This window comes from Ascidia mentula, chromosome 7 (assembly GCF_947561715.1).
Source record: "Ascidia mentula chromosome 7, kaAscMent1.1, whole genome shotgun sequence".
Classification (NCBI taxonomy): Eukaryota; Metazoa; Chordata; class Ascidiacea; order Phlebobranchia; family Ascidiidae; genus Ascidia; species Ascidia mentula.
In genome coordinates this window covers 521,167-537,673 of record NC_138572.1, presented here as the reverse complement: position 1 = coordinate 537,673, position 16,507 = coordinate 521,167, and the positions used below count along the sequence as shown (strand labels likewise).

General features: G+C 38.4%; 1 pseudogene across 1 annotated transcript; it reads left to right on the top strand.

Moving 5' to 3' along the window:
- The first annotated feature begins 1,537 nt into the window (after positions 1-1,537).
- LOC145908828 (uncharacterized) lies at positions 1,538-13,806 on the top strand (annotated as a pseudogene). The gene is made up of 37 exons (XR_014403037.1): positions 1,538-1,592; positions 2,038-2,132; positions 2,196-2,364; positions 2,558-2,725; positions 2,929-3,077; positions 3,586-3,718; positions 3,942-4,009; positions 4,176-4,253; positions 4,497-4,617; positions 5,070-5,225; positions 5,321-5,480; positions 5,654-5,778; positions 5,846-5,916; positions 6,077-6,197; positions 6,270-6,389; positions 6,667-6,810; positions 7,093-7,245; positions 7,581-7,742; positions 7,965-8,077; positions 8,357-8,445; positions 8,519-8,643; positions 8,871-9,023; positions 9,208-9,420; positions 9,766-9,927; positions 10,160-10,272; positions 10,484-10,583; positions 10,878-11,009; positions 11,605-11,784; positions 11,863-11,938; positions 12,006-12,139; positions 12,202-12,311; positions 12,375-12,590; positions 12,673-12,802; positions 12,873-13,019; positions 13,137-13,253; positions 13,343-13,488; positions 13,719-13,806. The product of XR_014403037.1 is annotated as an uncharacterized LOC145908828 (transcript).
- The last annotated feature ends 2,701 nt before the right edge of the window (positions 13,807-16,507 follow it).

Here is a 16,507-nt window from a genome sequence, read left to right as displayed (position 1 = left end):
GAATCAGAAATCAGGGGCATAGTTGGCATCAACTTGTCATCATATAACAAGTGTAAAAAGTATGCAAAATAACAAAAAGAAATTGACAAAGACCCTGATAAGCTTGCATAGAGAACAGCAGGCAGCAAACCTATCTATACTAAAACCCAGGAGAAAACTATCAAGTTTTACGAGGCTAGCAACGATAAACCTGGGCTGTCTACATGACAAAATTAAATCGAGACCATAAAGCTACGCATTTTATTCACTCTGACCAATGTTGCAGACAAAATGGTTTCCAGAATTGTCTCACAGGGGAAAAGACCTAACTAAACTAATAAATCAGACACATCTGTTGGAAATGACAACGCATAAAACAATAGTTTTACTAAAAATCGCCACATTAAAAAAAATAATAGTCTGTAAGTTAGAATTACGATCACTTTGAACACAAAAAAAGTTTGGAAGCAAAAGGAGTAACAAGACTCAATATACCAAGATCAACTATTTCATCAGAATGCCCCGAACAGGGGAAATAATAATAATCACAAAAACCGCCATTCTCTATTTGACCACAAGCTGTTTTGACAAATCTTAACACTACGTCACCCGGTTGAACACAAGCACGCAAGATGTTGATGACAAGTAGATATTCTAAACACGGCGCCACACTTTACTCTTTGACCAAACGATATTTTGTCCCTGAAACATTCAGTTTTTCTTAAACTTATGTCAGTGTCTATGTTGAAAACGATGTGGAGCAGTTACTGACATCTAGCGGATTACCAATTAAAACGAAATAAAATTTATTTTCTGCTAAATTTGATACAACTGTGTTTGCTCTTTTTTGCCACCTAGCGGCAGTAAAATACCAATTTTAAGTGTCCACCATTGTATCAACATTCATGACCTTGGCAAAGTCAAAGAACCAATAAAACTGCATAAAAATTCCACGCTGTGTTCGCTTCTATGGCAAATTTATGTCGCCAATACTTAAATATATAAACTTGCGTGAATAAAACGAAATTAACCTTTTGGAGGAAACCTTGGGATTCGAACCAGCAACCTTCGTACCACCTCCATTGTTATGTGGTAAGTTGGATCGCCCGGGGCTCAAACCTACACGTTCACACAGGACTCGCCAGACAAGTTTCTTTCAACAGTGCGAAAGCTTTTAGCACTGTAAGATTTTACTGTGAGTTGGAATTTAATTTATCTTCTTGATCGAGAAAATGTAAAAGTTTCCACAGTTCTTTTGGAGAGAATATTTGAGCAGAAATTTCGAAACCAGTTTTGCGACGCAAAATAAAAAGTGAAAAGGGATTAATTTATGTTAAAATCAACGCACAGAATTCTTTTGTTTGTTTTTCTTTGAACTTTGTGACATAATTTGTCATCAAACAAGGACAGAGAATTACACTGTGACGTCACAAAACAGGCGTAGGAGAGGGTTCTGATAATTACACATGCAAGTATGATGATTGGATGAGAAGGTGGTTATTACATCACAATTAACAAAATCCCTTGGAGTCAACTTGGTTTGTGCGCGAAGCCAAAGATGGCTGAATTCTGGAAATTGTTCATTCACTGTTTTATGTTTTTGCTGGCATTCGGTAAGTTTTTGTGAAGGTTTCTTTTTAAACCAAGTGTTTTTTGTTAACGAAACAGTAGTTGCTTTAGTCAGGAGAATAAAGACAGTTTGTAGTGAGGAAATGTTTGCATACGTACGACTTGTATTAATTATTTTAGATATTTTGTCGTATTCAACACAGTCATGTCTTACATAATGCACACAAAAGGTTTGGATTCGAGTTTCATTGAAACACCAGTAGTTAGAAGAGAGGGCAGGCGATAAGCTAGTTAAGACGTTAGAACCCAGCTTGGACATAAGTTGTTCACACATGCTAGTGTTTAACCCATTTAGGCAGTTTGGCCGAAAAACACAAAATAAATTTCACACTTTGTGGCTTTCGTCCAAACCAACTTTCAGACACGTTTAGTTATTTTCCTATAATTAAGAATGAGACCGACTTACTTGTATTTTGTTTCCCCTTCAAGGATCTACGTTCCGCATCACTAACTTCAAATGCAAGGCCAAGAATGACGTCATCAACGTCACGTGGTCAGTTGTTGTCCAATCGCGAGGCGACCTGGTAAACACACATTTAAACTTAGTTTGCAAAAACCCTGAAGTCCAATGCATTTATCACTTACAGAATCAAACAGTATCGAATTACATCATCAGTTGGTACGACCTTGACAACGTGACATCACCGCAATATGAAGGCGAGGATGCCGATGGCAAATCGTTACGTGATCGGTTGTCAGGGCAACTTAACGGTAGCGGATATGACGATTACGGAAACATGATAACGAATATAGGAGGTATGTTTATTCTTGGGTCATTTCAGCTAAAAAACTGCTTTTGTGAAAGTTTCGTGCAGTTTAATGTCGAAATGGTTTCCTGATCAGGAAATATTCAAAAAAAGAAACTTAAAAACCGAACCAACAACTTCGCAAGCCGCCATAAAGCACTCCAAACCCCCACATACTTTGACTCAAAGCTTTCTTCTTTCAGATAACATTGATCACCGGAAGTTACGTAACAAACGGACTTTCTACATTATCAAAAACTTGCATCCGATGAGATATATTAATGTGGGACTACGTGCCATTCCACGCCCTGACGTCACTGTTGATGACGACAACTGGTACAAAACATGCACAGAGGAAACAGATGAAGGAGGTGAAGTGACAAACAAGAGTAACATGATCATATGTTTTGGGGTTTAGTCTCTTTGCGACACATTAACTGAAGTACTTCCGCAAATAAATTACAGATAACTGTTCACAATATCGCGTTTGGTTGATGACAAAATAATTCTTTTGTTTAACTTCCTGTTGCAACTGTGATTAATCAGACATAGATGAAATTGTTTATTTCCATAGTTCCGACCCCACCAAGAAATTTGACCGTCCAAGCAATATCCAAATCCAAGGTTATGTTGAAGTGGTTGATGCCAAGATTCACGAATTCCAGGTTTTTGAAGAACTACATTGTACAACATACACCAATCAAGAGAGACAGGATAGTCAACGTAAGCATGAGACCTACATGGTGGTGTTACATATACGGCAACGTAATTGGTTCAAATAATGGTAGTGGTTCCACATAACTTTTTGATACCAAAATCACCAAACAGTCTCACGGGCAACAAAGACTATCAAACAAAGGACAAATAACTTGGGGTTTTCCCATGTAACTTCTTCAACACAACGCAGATTGCTTGATAAATGTTTTGACCCAACAACATTAGGTTGACCTTGTAGTGACATTCCAAATTTGGAGTTAGGGTTTTGCTTCAATGAAATTGCGCCAGTTTAGAGACAAAGCTGCCATTGCGGCAAGCAGCAAATTCATAGGTGCAGAGAACTGCTATGGAAGCCCTTATTAGATGTTCTACAAAAAGCTCAGTGTCTGTTACGTCATAATTACCAGTCACTAAACATGTAAGTTTTCAAATCATCCCTGTATTAGTCACCGGCCCTACACGTCTCATAAATACAAATCAATTATACGGAAAAAATCGGTAATTGCTGTTACAGACTACAACACGAGGTTCTGTGGGACGTGCCTACGTCACAGATCTGACGTCACATTTTGTGTATCAGTTCCGAGTGGCTGCGGTCAATTCAAAGTTTACCGGACAGTTCTCAGAGTGGGTTCAACTGCCGTTGGGTGAGATTGGTCTTTATTCATTTGGTGATAAAAACTTGTATGTTTCTGTCATGGCTTGTTAAGTCAGTAAAGTGTATTTGACGATATTAAGGTTTGCTTTACTAAAGTTTAAAGTGAAGAGTGACGTCACAAGCTCTTACCACCTAAGGTGTCTCGGTTGTTTTTCACTGAAAAGTCGTTCCTGGGTTGGGAGAAAGTTATTTTTTACGGTTGTTTTTTTTAGACGTGAAGCAAATACATTTTTCTGTTATCTTGAAGAAAAAAGGTCACAAAGCAAAGTTTGAATCATCGGTATAACATTTCCTTATAACTATTGGGTTAACAGTGCATGAGACATAAGAATTACGCAAGATTACAATAATCCTTAAGGAAATTAAATACTTTTGATTAATTTGCCTCCAACAATTCCTTCATCGCATGCAGGTGGAATGTTTTAAACCTTGCTATTTATCAACAGTTGAAGAAGGCGATGCCTCTCTCCTATCTCGGCCATGAAGAAGAAAAAGCTCTGAACCTTAACAACGGGAACACCAAAGTAAATGCTTCACTTACTTTAACCATTCATACAGAGCTTTTTCGAGGACGTTTAATTTAGCCAAAGTCTTCTGCGAGTTAGGTTATTCCCCTCCTATAAACAGAGATGTAGCGTCAATAAATTAAGGTTTATTTTGCTTTTGATTCGAGGAGCTTTACCTACTGGAAATGCAGATATACCATTAACTCGTTATATTAATATAAATATCCTTGCAAACTCGACATTAACATCGTGTTCTGATAGATTTATTACCACTTGTCGTTCGAGATGGGAGTGAACATAACGAGTCGATTGGTTCAGGACATATTTGAACTACAATGGGTGAAAAAACTTCTGTTCTACACAGTCAGAATCAAAACATACGGTGACAGCAAAATATTTTATATTTATAGAGAAATGTGGGTTTTAATCCGGATCTGATACTAAGGGTTTAATATTAGATACTCTGTCCATCTAAATGAAATTAAACGTTTTACTATAACCAACATCCTAAACAAAGAGATTTTGGGACAATTTACCGATATGCTTTACTCTCAGTAAATACGCATGTTCTGTTACTGAATTAAATTTTGAATAAAACCGAGTCATCATTACACTTCTTTAAGAAAAGTCCTACACAAAACCTCTACAAAGCATCGAATAGTTTTTTTGTAATGAAACATTTACGTGCTAAATGGGTCAAAACCATTTTCGTTGAGGTTTCGTTTTCATTTTTTGTTAAACTTAATTGGCAAAGAAAGATTGGAAAACGGTTTCAGTCCGTGATCTTCCACAGTGCAGATTTAACACAAGAAATTATTTTCGGTTCTGATGCAGAAAGCGACCCGTGTGGAAGGAAAGATATCAAATGCGACAAGAAAGCGGATTGCCTCGACATTATCGGGACGTATAGATGTGAATGCCGAGGAGAAACTATTGATGTTGGTGTGACTGGTTACAGGTTTCCTGGCCTCAAGTGTATGCCAAATACAGGTGGGCAATTACACGGGTTGATTTAAAAAATATCTAAATTATTTGTTGTACGTCCAAAGGAGGACAGAAAAAATGTGAATGCGTAACTTTTACAGGGCCGCCAACAAGTGTTGCGTTGGAGGTCGTTTCTTCAAACGTTGTGAAGATACGTTTCCGGCGCCCAATAAATAAGGCGGGAAATATATTGAGGTACGAAGTCGAACGAAGATCGCTCTCGGATAAAGATGAAGAACAACAGATAACAGAGGTTTACGGGTAAATGACGTCACAATATTCAATTATGACGCTTAAAGGCAACGCGCGGAAATGATAAACGTGTTTTCAAGGGCGTATATTTCGGTTTTACTGACCCTTGAAATATCACCTCGCAAATTTTTGAATGAACTATGACGTGATAATCTTTACGCGCGCGTTTATTACTTTCGCAGAAAGAATTCACAGTTGTCGGGTGAAGTGGACGAGTTATCGAGTAACTCGGTCTACGAGTTTCGAGTACGAGCCGTCACTGACGTCAAAGAAGGGACGTGGTCACCATGGAAACGCATCACAACAGGTAACGCGAATTTGTATTGGTTGACATCCAGAGGATAGGAAAACACAATCGTATTTTTCCCCCACAGCAATTTACCGTTACAAATTGACCTTCGATTTCACCTTGAAAGAGGAAATAGAAGATTACCAGAATCAACCAGTTTGTAAGAAAATACGGTTTCCAAATATATCTGGATTGCAAACTAAACTACAACTTTATAAGTCAGACAATTTGTTTCAATAATTAAGTGTTGTACTTTAACTTCATGGTAAGTAAAGCACAATAACATGACGCTTCATGTTTAAGTTACGGTTGACAGGTTTCCAGTAAAACCAACACGATAAGCGGAGTTTCAGTAACACAACACCAAGTGACGTCATCCAACTTCGTGGGTGACGGAAACGTGAGAGTTCAAAGTATCGTCTTCACCAAACCTCCCAGTCAGTACTTTTACACCACATTTGCAATTACAAATCTTTACAAAAAACATTAAATCAACGTCATAACGACAGACGCACGATGGGACGGAAACGATTTGCTTCGAACACTTCAAACATCGTTTGAGAAACTATTGGGTACCGGGTTCGATCCCAGCCTCGGCAAGATCGACAGACAATCCATCTTTGTTACGGGTAAGTAAAAATCACGTGATTAGACGGGATTAAAAGCTAATACAATATCTAATCTTACATACACAAATCCGGCTTTGCAAATCTTTAGGACAAACAATATAGCCAATATAACCGCTGTGAAATTCATCGGCAGACACTTCCAATGTTTCCATAATCATTCTCAGCGAAAAAGAAATTTCACAGCAGTTAAATGGACCGTATAATTTGTCCTAAACACAGCAGGATTACAAACGCAGGGTAGTTTGTTTAACTAAACAGTTGTTCTCAAACGTTCCAGATATCAACGAATGCGGAACACCGATGGAGGATTGCCTTGGCAACCAGTGCGTCAACCTCCCCGGAACGTTCACATGTCGTTGTCCAAACGGAAACATTGACGTCAGCAAAGATTACCAACGCATGCCCGGGCGAAAATGCCTGAGTGAGTGAAGTTAAACCAAAACTTAATTGTGTCTCATTTATTTACCACCTCATGATCATATACTTGTGTGTCTGCTGTAAAATGAACGAGGCCAACTTCAGAAATATTGGTGTGACTAATTTCAATGTAACAATCGTGTGAGCTGCAACATTTTGATTCGATTTTGGAATGTTTTAAACCCCAAATTCTGTGTGGGCAACGATAAGAGCGACTTCCTTCCTCTGGTCCAATATATTTACCCGCAATATAAAATCTATAAATGATAAACGTCACCTTGCTCAGGGTTTGATTCGCCCACGAGTTTCAGCGTTTCTCTCAACGATCCGCGAACAATTTCACTCAGCTGGAAGATTCCGTTCGATATGAAGCAGGAGGAGCTCAACTTCTGGTTCTACATCCAGTGGAGGACAAAAGGAGATCCCTCATCACTTAAATGTAAGTGGTTGACATCAAACACAGGATAACTTACAATGTAAACATGGACAAATGTATTTGGGCATGTGATTTTCAATGTTTTGTTGGTTAAATCACTATTTCCTCTCAGTTTAATGGTGACTATTTAAACAAAATCAGAACAAAAAACAAGATATTTTGATGGTTAATTTAAAACTTCTATTGTATTTTAACGAAATTATTTTGTCATTGTATTGCATGTTTTTTTTGTCTTATACCTTAGCTGGTAGCCGTAGTTGCCTGGAAAGCAAAAATGTTCACGCTTAAATGTTTGTGTTAATTCATCCAAACAAGAAAGTTCGTATATTTTATCTCAGCGCGTAAAGTCGAGATCGGGGAACGGAATTTCACGTCGCATGATTTCGTGATGACCCAAAGAATCCGAAAGTTGAGAATGAACACAGTTTACGAATGTAGAGTGGCCTCAGCTAATCGACGGAACAATGGATCTTTTACAGCTTGGAAAAGCGTCACAACAAGTATGTTACGTCACAATGAATAAGGTTAAAGGTCTTTGCACAAATGGACAAAATTGAGCAAGTAAGAAGGGTCTTTCCCTTCGGTTAAGCTGTGTAGATTAGAAGTAATTAATTTGCAAAATAAACAATGAAATAAATACACAAAATGCTGAGTAAAACGGGTCATAAACTTCGAAATCACACGTGACCTATCTAATCCGCATATTGATTATTACGTCACAGGTAATTTCATCTACGTTGCGACCTTGAACTTGACCTCGGTGATTTACACCGATAACATGAAAGATCCCAAACACCCGAGGGCGGTAGAGGTTGCTGATTTAGTTCGAAAACTGGTTTGTAACTGACGTCATTAATTGGATTACGTAACCTAAAAATTATTGTTAATTTTCTGAAACAAATCCTAAGTCGTTTGTTTTACGTTTACTGGTGATGCTCACAAACATGGGCGAAAAATAGTTAAAATAAAAAACTTGTGAAACAAACGACTTGGTATTTATTACATAAGTTGACGATATTTGCGACTAAGTCGTTGTTGGCCATGAAGACAGGATAGTTTGTTGATACAAACTGTTGCATCGCCCTCATTATTTGAAATGGTTTATCACTTTCAGATGGATCGTATCTTGTTGACTCATCTTCAGCAATATATGGCGACTGGCAGAGTTGAATTTAAACCAGGAAACAAATATGGGACTTTCGCGTAAGTTTTTCACGATTCATTATCGTCGATTACGATATAATATCGAATTACAGTTAGGTATATATATGTTTAGTATCGCCAACCTTTTCTTCGAGTCGAAATCAAGAGTTGAAGCTCAGCAGATAAGTCACTTGTTTAAACATAGTACAGTGTACGAAGATCAACTCGGATTGGACATGGACACAATTCTGATAACAGGTTGGCGATTATTAAACTTCATCTCGTCATAGTTTGTTTTGTGGAGAAAACCCGTCAGCACGTTGACAATTTGCAACAATTAACTATTCAATTTCAGATTTTATGTTAACAAAAACGCTTTCAAACCAAATACTTTGTGCGTTATTGCAACAATTAACTATTTAACCAGTCCACTCACTTCGGTCTAGTTCTATCTCACCTGACTTTCGTTTGTTCGTAAATTCCAGATTTCAACGAATGCAACACCACGTGGGAAGACTGTTCCGCGCATGCGCAGTGCACCAACTTGGAACCCGGGTATAAATGCACGTGCAAAGATGATTACATCGACCGAAGTAAACATGACAAGCTTCCACCTGGAAGAGTTTGCATGACAGAAGGTATCTGTGACGTCATAGTTGCCATATTTAAATGATAACAGTTTTGTTTTTTTTGCAGTTAGGATATATGTCACACGATTCTAACTACCGCTATTATATAAATATGTAGACGTTAAAAACAAAATGATTGAATGCAACTTGGTGGTGGCAAAAGTTTCAGGCTTAATTTACCGGGTTTTCGCAGACGAGCTTACAACCACAACGGTTGGGACGGTACCGACAAGAATGACCTTCAGCACACGGTCAATCACTGAAGCGCCCCCACCACTTCCGGGGGTGGAAATCAAAGCGATTGCGATCGGCCCGAAGATTGCACGGCTGACCTGGAAACGCGTGCTGCCACCTAGCGGTGGAAGCGAGGAAAACTTGAATTATGTTTTCCAATATAGAATTAAAAGTAAGTGATTCGGGAAAAATTAAAGACATTTTAGATAAAACGTCATCACAGGGCGTTGAAGGTTCGCACGAAAATGATCAAACCAACATAAAAGTTTTTAAGTTGATGATGTGGCGTTACGCGAAACAAAACAATGTTAATGCAAAAAAAAACAATTTCTACTGTGAATTAATGGATTGCCGGCAGTTAGTGAATCCATACGATATTTTGGTGGCCAAAAAATCAATTAAATGTATTTTGTTCTGATGTTTTGCCAATTATTTCAAAATTTCTTACCTTTAACAGTGAAAGACGTTTATGTCGCTTCACGTTTAATTTCCTTTACGTTGAATTTCTACGTTGTAGAGATGGAACAATGGTCTGAAGTGGTTGCAGTCGGAAATCTCGCCTACTTTAACATCGCAAACTTGCGAAGGAAATTTTTGTACGAGATGAGAGTAGCCGAAAGATGGAAGGGGGAGTCCCGCATTCACACGTCATTTAGTTTCCCGATACAAGTCAGAATGAGTGAGTTGAGATTCTGGAATAAATTGGGAAATATGAAGATGCTTTGCAGAAAGAAAAACAAATTTTATTGAAGTACAATTATAGTCGCGTGGTTCGGCCGATGTAATAGTTGGAATATTAAACAAAATAAAGGTTAATTCTTTACTTGTCATAAAATTTACCTTCACAAACTAAACCACTGGCATAGTCTTATGTATGGGACCCAGAATAAACTTAATCTTTTACCACGCAGCAACAAAGACCTACCGACTGTACCTCCATCTTCCCTCCGTTGCGTCACCCGGAGTGACGTCATCTGTGACGTCAGAATATTACGAAAACGTGAAGTCGATTTTGACTGACTACGTAAGTTCCAACAGCTGTCAAAAATTGCATTGATTTTGTAAAAGCAAGGAAAGTTTTTAATGAAAACACGATTGATTTGTGGAAACGTGGACATCATCCTTCTAGTTCTTTGTTAATTTACGGACACACGGTCACCACATGTTACACAAATGTTTGAAGGGGGGTCGTGGGCGGAAAATATAAAACTAACCATGGATTTGTTTGTAAACAGGTAGAAAGGGTTTTCACGAACCAGCAAGTTCTACTGAAGCACGCAAGCGTTGAGTTTGGAAGTGTTGGAGAGGTAAAATTGATGCCACATCCAGATAGAGGTATGATTGCCCACTGAACACTGCCACCTGTATTAAGCATACAAAAGTGCTGTCACATGGGTTGAAATTATCTATGTTTGTTTTTAAAGCAACCTCATCTTAAATTGCAAAACGGAAAAGTTTAACCGTAGTTTTTATTTTGCGTCAAACATTAAATGAAAAAAAATCATTCAAGCTTAAGCTGCAGACAGTTTGCACACTGTTTCGACCAACCAGGTCTCATCAGCTGGTGACTGACGTCATTCCTCTTATTTAAGTATTTTCGTGTAACATATGACGTCATATTATATGCAGGATCTTTGGCTTCGATGTTAATATTCTTTACCGCCCGGAGTACAGGGGTTATTAGTTTGATCAAGAGAGCTTATTTAACCGGAGAGGAAAATGAAAAATCTTCATTCTGGATCCGTTTCTTCAACCTAAACGGTTTGTGATTAGGAAGCGTTTTTCGGTGTAAAAATAACTCATTGAAGGTAGGACTTGCTTAATAGCTGTAGAGGGATCTAGCTATCGGTTAGGCATTGTCTATTTATCTGCGACAGCAAATTACTTTAGTTGGTGTATATAATGAAACAACAATACTCTTGATTAACGCCAGCAGATTTTATTGTGGAAAATCGATTTCGCTTATGTAAGTTACCATAAGCATCGTCAGTTGACTATGATCAGAGGCTTGTTGCTTCATTATGTAACTCATTAAAGCATGGTGGCTAAATTGGCTCGGAATAAAGGCGCCCTCAGAAAAAAAAAAGGAAAAATTTGTTTTTAAATTATTTCTGTGTTGCCAATCCTCAGCCCTGATAAGTATGTGTTATAGTTTTTATTTCCACAGGGGGAGCAAATGCCCCCTCGCCCCCCTACGGACGCCCATGACTTGAAGGCTGTTATATTTCATTAAACTTTCACAAACCAAGATTAATTAAAATACGACACCAACTTTACTCTCCGGGGCAAAAATCAAATCCAGTAACTTTTGACGTCATAATGCCAAAATCAAAGTAACAATTACTATTTGTTGCAGACGTGGATGAGTGCATTGTCACGAAATTAAACGATTGTCATTTGTTTGCCGATTGTTCGAACACAAACGGTGATTATCAATGTTCGTGCAAGAAAGGTTACATAGACGAAGGAGGTTTATACTGTCTATTGAGAGGAAGACATTGTGTAGCTATGGAACCCCCCACAAGAATTACACCGAGTAATTTCCTACCACTATAACTTGAAACCTAGAATTTAACTAATTTTATTTGTTTTTGATGTTTTTTTTCATATACAGGTAAATCCCTACCAATGCCTTCAAGCACCATTCAACAGACTTTTACCAATCAACAGCAAATTACCACACAGACAAGGTACAACAGCTGGATAAATAATTACCTACAAACGGTACTCCCGATATAACGTCCAATCCTGTTTCAGGTCAATAATTCAAACGACAACGTTCTCTTCCGCCACCACGCGGATACCCCGAACAACGAAGAAAGCTATAGTTGTGACGTCATCGTCAGGAGGTTGCCCGAAAGATCAAATGAACGTCACAGGGGTTTGCAAAGGTAAACATGTCGTATTATCCATTTATACCATTCGCCTGTTCAATACATCTGTGACGTAACAGACGTGTTGAGGTTCTCCGGCGAGATGGTTGTCATGGAGATAAAAGGTGTCAACATATCACAGAGTACCATTATAGGGAAATCACCGGTAAAACGCAGAATCAGTGACGCGGTAAGCAGTCATTATTCCATTATTCGATAGAATTTGACGTTATGTAACATGATGAATTTTTAGTTGCATTTCGCTTTTACGTCATTTCTTGGGAAGAAAACTGTAGTTGACGTCACAACGGAAAGCCTATTGTTACGTAAGAAACTACGCGCTGTTTTTTTACTTGTCCTGGACGCTTCAATTAATGCAAATCGAGTCAAACGACAATTGGATTTCAATTTCAATGATCTTATGCAACCGGCTCCCGTTACCACAAAGAAACCACCAGCAATTGTACAGGTGGGAAACGTTCTTACATAGAATACATGTTATGCACGATACGTTAATTGTTTAGTGAACCCAAACTTTGTTTGATTTGCAGAATACCAACTCTCGGGCGCTCCAAGCGGAATTTCAATCTTATTTAAACAAATTATCGCCCCCAGGTGTCGTAACACCGAATAATGACTCGCCAAGTGTGACCTTTGACCCCAAGTACGCCATTGTCAGAGGTACTACGTCTTGCAAACGCATATTAAAGTTTAGAAATTCTGTTTTCTGAATTCTGTTCTCCGTTTTCAGACGTAAAAGAATGCAAATCGTTGAAAATAATGACTGATTGTGACGTAAAAATGGCGATTTGTATCGACACAGAAGGTTCATTCACGTGTCACTGTAAACCGTTTATGAAGGACAAAAAACCGGAGAGACCCGGCAGGTTTTGCATAGGTGGGATAATTAAATTAAACCCAATGCTTATTCTTTATAATTTTACTTCGTAAGACAATGAGATATTTTGTAACAACAAAACTCTTCACTTACTTTCTGACTGTTGGATTTGATCAGATCAGTGCAAGCCGAGTCCTTGTTACAACGGAGGAGCGTGCCGTCCTTTGCCGGATGTTGGAGAGCCGCAGTGTATTTGTACGGATGAATACAAAGGAGATTTCTGTCAAATAAAAAGTAAAGTTGTCATTATGACAATTGAGAAAAATAGTTGTTTTGAAGCACGCATCTTACATTATATTGTAACAATGCTTATTGTGTCATAGAACCGGAAGAAAATGGTGAAAACACAGTGATGATAGCGCTCCTAGCGGTGGGAGGGGCGTTGTTTGTGATGATGATTGGTTTAAATTGCGACCTGCTTCGCGCACAGAAGGAATAGAAGGAGGAAACGGCGGGAAATGGAGGAAAGGTAGGAATCAGAGGGAACTGGCATTTAGAAATGCAATGAATGTTTTTTGGGCATTTTCAGTAAACTGGGGGTTTTACGTTTTAAGATTTACGTTTATAAAATATAACTTAACGTTTATAGAACATTTGGCCTGTTTTATTGTTGAAACTAAATCTAAAAACTTCCAACGAGACGGAGCGTCCGCAAGGTTAAAAAAAAATTGGAACAATTTATCTATTGATTGCAAAAAGAGTTACACAGCCGCAAATGATTAAAGTTGAAAATCGGTTGGAGTCTATTAAACTTGCGATAGCTTTGGCATATGCACCGTGTAATTGACGATCAGGATGGGATAGAAACACGATAGTGTGGTGTGGACTATTTCGTTCCTCCATACATATGGCACGGTGTATTATACATTTGTTTGTGTTGGTTGGAATTGGGACTAAACAGTTATACGGACAGGTGCAGAAAGCAGCGGCAGTTGTGACATGATATCTTAAACATATGTTACGTGTGACAACATTACAGCTTTGCCCTCGTATAAATGCTCACACAGCTCAAACAGATTACACTCCGAAGTATATCAGAAATTATGTTTGTCTGAGTAAAGCAGGGTTTCATTAAAAAACTTGAAGTTTGGCTTGTGTTCGCTCGCCATTTTTAGCGGATGAGAGGAGGGGTACAGGCCATTGATCGTTACAGTAGGGGCCACGAAGCACAAAAGTTTGAAAAGCACTGATTTTAAAAGATCGTTTGGTCGTACCAGTTTTGTATAAAACTCCCGCTGTTATTTACATTTAGCAACTTCTTCGATAAGTCTAAATAAAAATGGCAGAGAATGCAGTGTGTTGGGTGCTAATTATTGTTACGTCACTACATCTATTGATGATGCTTCTGTACGTCATAAAAGGGAAACTACACTGGCTCGATTCAGTCTCTTTCGTGTGTCTTGGTGCTACTTTGGTGAGGTTAATTAGCATTGCAACCTTACAAAACAATACTGACGTCACGGACATGGAGTGTGAGACGCATGACGTCATATGGCATACGACAGGTCACCTATGTTCGTTGTTGACTTACGTCAGTTTGTGGCGTCAACATTTCCGTAGAGTGAAAATGGTGCTTCTTTATCCGGGAGAAGAAAAGCTGGTTATCCTGGTGTCGTGGATATCTTGCGCTGTGACGGTCTGGAGCAAGTTGTTTCTGTTTTTGTACACGAGAATGAACGAAGGAATGACCTTGAACGGTGGTGTTTGTGCGCAACGATATTACATCATTGGCTGGGCGTACAAAGAGATTGTGTGGAAATGCATTGCCGGCTTGGTCTACTTTTCAACCTTCTCCCTATTGGCTATTACGTTTCACGTGACAGTTAGCGCGGGAACTCGATTCGCTTCCAACGACATGGCAACCACAGATACGTTTATTGAAGCCAAACGAAGTCGCTATATTATTGCGTCATATTTACTGCTTGATACGTCATTTAACATCGCCCCAATTACGTTCTACAGTGGTGGTGGAGATTTTATACCATGGGCGGTATGGAAGAGCAGTGTTATGGTTGTGAACAACCTAATGGTCACTGCAAATTATGCAACCGTCAAAAAAATATGCACTTCCTAGGGCAGTTATGCAGTGAAAATATTTATGATAAATCCATGCATAGCAGGCTGCGCAACAAAGGTTTCGCATTTCTGTTGCCATGCAACGTTTTTTTTAAAATCATGCGATTGATTCTTGGTCAATTGTGTAAAAACATACAAGGAGTTTATCATGAAATATTAACAACTCTGATCTGCAGCACAAAACAAATCGAGACCATAAAGCTACGCATTTTATTCACTCTGACCAATGTTGCAGACAAAATGGTTTCCAGAATTGTCTCACAGGGGAAAAGACCTAACTAAACTAATAAATCAGACACATCTGTTGGAAATGACAACGCACAAAACAATAATTTTACTAAAAATCGCCACATTTAAAAAAATAATAGTCTGTAAGTTAGAATTACGATCACTTTGAACACAAAAAAAGTTAGGAAGACAATAGCAAAAGGAGTAACAAGACTCAATATACCAAGATCAACTATTTCATCAGAATGCCCAGAATAGGGGAAATAATAATAATCACAAAAACCGCCATTCTCTATTTGACCACAAGCTGTTTTAACAAATTGCAACACTAAACCACCCGGTTCACCACAAGCACGCAAGATGTTAATGTTAAGTAGATATTCTAAACACGGCGCCACACTTTACTCTTCGACCAAACGATATTTTGTCCATGAAACATTCAATTTTTCTTGAACTTATGTCAGTGTCTATGTTGAAAACGATGTGGAGCAGTTACTGACATCTAGCGGATTACCAATTAAAACGAAATAAATTTTATTTTCTGCTAAATTTGATACAACTGTGTTTGCTCTTTTTTGCCACCTGGCGGCAGTAAAATACACATTTTAGTGTCCACCATTGTTTCAACATTCATGACCTTGGCAAAGTCAAAGAACCAATAAAACTGCATAAAAATTCCACGCCGTGTTCGCTTCTATGGCAAATTTATGTCGCCAATACTTAAATATATAAACTTGCGTGAATAAAACGAAATTAACCTTTTGGAGGAAACCTTGGGATTCGAACCAGCAACCTTCGTACCACCTCCATTGTTATGTGGTAAGTTGGATCGCCCGGGGCTCAAACCTACACGTTCACACAGGACTCGCCAGACAAGTTTCTTTCAACAGTGCGAAAGCTTTTAGCACTGTAAGATTTTACTGTGAGTTGGAATTTAATTTATCTTCTTGATCGAGAAAATGTAAAAGTTTTCACAGTTCTTTTGGAGAGAATATTTGAGCAGAAATTTTGAAACCAGTTTTGCGACGCAAAATAAAAAGTGAAAAGGGATTAATTTATGTTAAAAGCAACGCACAGAATTCTTTTGTTTGTTTTTCTTTGAACTTTGTGACATAATTTGTCATCAAACAAGGACAGAGAATTACACTGTGACGTCACAAAACAGGCGTAGAAGAGGGTTCTGA